Source organism: Callorhinus ursinus, unplaced genomic scaffold (genome assembly GCF_003265705.2).
Source record: "Callorhinus ursinus isolate GAN/ISIS: 27379988/994484 unplaced genomic scaffold, GSC_fseal_2.0 scaffold1, whole genome shotgun sequence".
Lineage (NCBI taxonomy): Eukaryota > Metazoa > Chordata > Mammalia > Carnivora > Otariidae > Callorhinus > Callorhinus ursinus.
Window position 1 is genome coordinate 92916430 of NW_027397063.1, and position 4667 is coordinate 92921096.

The 4667-nt window shown below is 36.4% G+C and overlaps 1 pseudogene; it reads left to right on the plus strand.

Moving 5' to 3' along the window:
* The first annotated feature begins 944 nt into the window (after positions 1 to 944).
* LOC112829900 (large ribosomal subunit protein uL30 pseudogene) lies at positions 945 to 1739 on the plus strand (annotated as a pseudogene).
* Positions 1740 to 4667: the final 2928 nt, after the last annotated feature.

Below are 4667 nucleotides of genomic sequence, written 5' to 3' on the forward strand. Positions count from 1 at the left end.
TGGAGTGATAAGGGCAGAGATTTGGAGGAGTGATGAAGGAAAGCCAAATGCTCACTAACCATAATAGGAAGTCAAGACAGAATCTAGAATTGGTAAATCAAGAGACAACAATAAAAACAAGTTATTTTTAAAAGTAAATGCTAGGAAAAAAAAAATACAACCTGCTGAGTATTCAAAGCAGTTATCACTGGGAATTGAGACTTGGCAGAAGAGTAAAGAGGGCAGCAGGGGCCGCTGCTGTTGCCATTTTTAAACACTGTAAACCTCCTGGGACTTAAAAAAAATGTTTAGACCTGTGCATGTATCATACTGATAAAAATTTAAATCAAAAGAAAATCTACCCCCCAAAATTATTTTACAGAAGGTGCACATCCTTAGCTTCTTTACAGTGTCAGGTACAATTTTAATTATCATCTCATCTCTTGATCCAACCCTCACAAAGCATCCAGTGCTTATACCACATATGAAATTTATCCTCGCACATGCTGCTCATTATCAAATTGGAGCACTCATGGTACACACTCCATTTCTTTTAAAACTAGTTGTAAATTTAGGTAAATAAGCATTGACTATGAAACATGGTTTTAAGAAAGTTCTGGAAAGCTCTGGCAGAAATCAAAATCAGTGATTAATTTTTCTGCTGTACTAAAATTAGATCAAATAAGTAAATTGCTAACCTGACAACCTCCCTTCTGAATAAAAGAAAAAAAAAAGAGGTGAGCTGAGGGAGGGAGGAAAATGAGAAATGAGGAAGGGAAAGAAAATTAGAAGAACAAGAGAAATGCCAGGTGCTTCTTTTTTTATACTGAGTTTCATAAAAATAAAAGGACTGGGTATTAAAGAGGGCACGTACTGAATGGAGCACTGGGTGTTATACGCAAACAATGAATCATGGAATATTACATCAAAAACTAATGATGTGTTCCTCTTTTCCGGCTGGAACCATGGAGGGTGCCAAAGAGAAGAAAAAGAAGGTTCCTGCTGTGCCAGAAACCCTTAAGAAGAAGCGAAGGAATTTCGCAGAGTTGAAGAACAAGCGTCTGAGGAAGAAGTTTGCTCAGAAGATGCTTCGAAAGGCAAGAAGGAAGCTTATCTATGAAAAAGCTAAGCATACCACAAGGAATATAGGCAGATGTACAGAACTGAGATTCGAATGGCAAGGATGGCAAGAAAAGCTGGCAACTTCTCTGTACCTGCGGAACCCAAATTGGCATTTTTCATCAGGATCTGAGGTATCAATGGTGTGAGCCCAAAGGTTCAAAAGGTGTTGCAGCTTCTTCGCCTTTGCCAGATCTTCAATGGCACCTTTGTTAAGCTCAACAAGGCTTCAGTTAACATGCTAAGGATTGTGGAACCTTATATAGCATGGGGGTACCCAAACCTGAAGTCGGTGAATGAATTGATCTACAAGCGAGGTTATGGCAAAATCAACAAGAAGCGAATTGCCCTGACAGATAACACATTGATTGCCCGATCTCTTGGTAAATATGGCATCATCTGCATGGAGGATCTGCTTCACAAGATCTATACTGTTGGAAAACGTTTCGAAGAATCAAACAACATTTTATGGCCCTTCAAATTATCTTCTCCACAAGGGAGAATGAAGAAAAAGACCACCCATTTTGTAGAAGGTGGAGATGCTGGTAACAGGGAAGACCAGATCAATAGGCTTATTAGAAGGATGAACTAAGGTATCTGCCATGATTATTTTTGTAATCTGGTCAGTTAATAAATGACTACTCTCAAATGAAAATGTTCTGTTGTCTTGGTGACTTTTTGCTAGCCTGATTCTGCTGTCCCTTAACTATTAAAGCAAATCTTGGTGTGTGATAAAAGTCATCAGCCTTTGCATGCAAAACTAGGGTCTAGTCTTGGTGGAAAACATTCCTTGGGTTTATTAAAGACTCTTCTGTACAAAGAATATATCTTAATTTTTCACTTTTGAATTGTGCCACTGAGTTAGCCAAGATGGGTCTGTTCTAAGAAAACCTATTTCATAGGCCTTTGTGCATGATTTACAAATAAAAATACTGTTGCTAAAATTCAAAAAAAAAAAAAAACTAATGATGTAATGTATGGTGATTAACATAACATAATAAATAAAAATAAATAAAATAAAAGGACTGGGGAAGTAAAGCAAGAGGTCAGTCATATCCCTCATGTCCACTAACTGCTGTCATGGACTAGTCAAGGAGACCCCAGCCACGAATCCAGACAAGCTGGCGTTCAAACCGAGGAGCCTCTGCTAGGGACACATTGACTATTTGCAGCCTTTGAAAAGGATTCAGAAGTAATCACAAACTTAAGCTAAGAAATAATTACTAAATAATTAAAAGTTAAAAAGTAGTTACAGCTAACATTAAGAGTACCATTTATTCATTTATTCCACAAATGTGCACTGAATACTTATTAAGCTTTATTCTGAGTGCTAAGGATCTGGCAGGGAGCCAGACAGGTGAGAACCCTGCCCTAGTGGAACTTTACATAACAGCAGGAGTCCGACAATAAAAAAATAAATCGATATAAAATATGCCAAGTGAGGAAAAGTGCTATGAATTATAAAGCAGTTTGAGTGAATAAAAAGTTGGAATAGAGTTGCTCTATTTCATAAAAGATAATCAAGGAAGGCCTTTCTGACAAGGAGGCATTTCAAGAGCAAGTCACTCAATTCTGACCAATTCTTGCCCAAACACACTTACTTGCTTCCATCTTAAAACTACCATATGACTAACTCCAACTCTTAAAGCCCTGTAATTGTCCTTCCCTGTGTCCCCCTTTTGAGACACCCCTGAGACTTTGTCCAGGTGAGACTCTCCCTTGCTTAGCAAACTTAATAAACCAGCTTTGCATAATTAGCAGGTGTCCCCATGGTCTCCATATGGGAGTTCTGACCAGCATATAGATGATAGGTAATAAAACTGGCCAGGGTCACCTAAGGATCAGAGTGAGTAAGGACAGCACGGGGCCTGAGGAGGGAGTCCTGGGGCAGCACAACACTGAGATGTCCATCCCAAAGTCGAGGTGGGGCCAGCAAGGGAGACAGACAGGAATTGTCAGGGAGGTCAAATGAGAAACAAGAGAGTGTGTTCCAGAAGCTAAGGGGCTTTTTAATCATGACTTTTAAAAAAGGAATCAACTCTAAAAGTTTAACAAGAATAGATTTGAATACAAACAGAGTGGTTGAATTGAGTCCACAAATTTGTTTTAGAATTTTAGTAAATAAGAGGCATAAAATAAGCAAAAGGAGAATAAGATGAGTCAAATACCTTTGACCCATGGTTCTTGACACATAGAAATGATCTGAGGAAACTCATGCAAAGAGTTAATTTGAAATAAAGTGATAAAGTATTTCCTGAATCAAAGGGGTTTTGAGGTTACGGTTTTCATTCCTCTCTTGCTACTCTCTTGATTAATGATTTTCTCAGCTTCTTTTTATTCTTTTTCAGCCTTATTCATCTTTCTCCTTAATCAGTCTTCCTTCTCCTCAGGATGATCTAGTTCCGTTCACTTTATAAAGCTGTCAATAATGGAGTCAAATATAAAATAAGCAGGCACAAAGCAAGGAACAAATGTAAAGCCAAAGGAAGCCCTTAAAAACTAAAGCCACAAAACAAAAGGACTTTTTCACGCACAGAGAGGACTTATCCACCATGAAGTTTTTTTACCACATCTGAATAATACAGATGAAAAACATACAATGTTAGAATTGGAAGAGATAGCCTAGCTCAAAGACTTCAATGTCATTTTAGAAAGTAAATTGCAAATAGATTAACCAATTTGCCTAAGGTCGTCAAGCCAATTGGAGGTTGATCTGGAACAAGCCTGACTCCCAGTCTAATGCTTTTTTCTGTAAACTGGAATAATACCAGACGTATTCGTTCCAAATAAAATAGGTAATAACACATTTTTCCAGTCCTTGAAAGTGAAATTAGTTTTCTTATATAAAATAAAAAATGCATGTTGAATTGTTTCCATCTGCTTAATGTTTTGCTGTGCATGCTTTCATCAGACTATGGTTCAATTCCTTTCCATTCTGAGGTTGAAAATATCTCTTACTCTTTGCAGCAGTTTCAGAATGTAAAAAAAGATGTTGAAGGAAAAAAATAATTGTTCAAAAATCCAAGCAAAAAAAGTTCAAGGAACAGAACTACCATATTAGCATCTACTTATTAGCAAGATGTCTGAATTCAGTGGGTTATAGTCCTTAATCCACTTTTTAGTCACAGGCAAAGACTTGGGTTTTTTTTTTTTTCCCAAACCTGGAAAAAGTTTTTCAAGCATAACTCTCAGACAAAATTATATACAAATCAGAATAAACATCATCTTAATGCTAGAATATGTATGCTTTTAAACAGTTGTTTATAATGGAATAATATTTCTTCTTCCAATCATGTACTAACTGGATAACGCCTTTAATATTTTCTAATTTCTGAGTAACGTTTCTTGGTGTGTCTTTGAGTCAATGAATTTTTCCTGGATTTTCAAACCTTGAGAATCTTCATAAAATATTTCCCTATCTTACTTTGATTCAAATCCAGTTACCTGTCTATTTGATATTTAAAAAGTCATAAAAGGGGAAATTCAGGCTTAGTTTAAATATTATTTTATTTTATTTTATTATTTTTTTAAGATTTTATTTATTTATTTGAGAGAGAGAGAATGAGAGA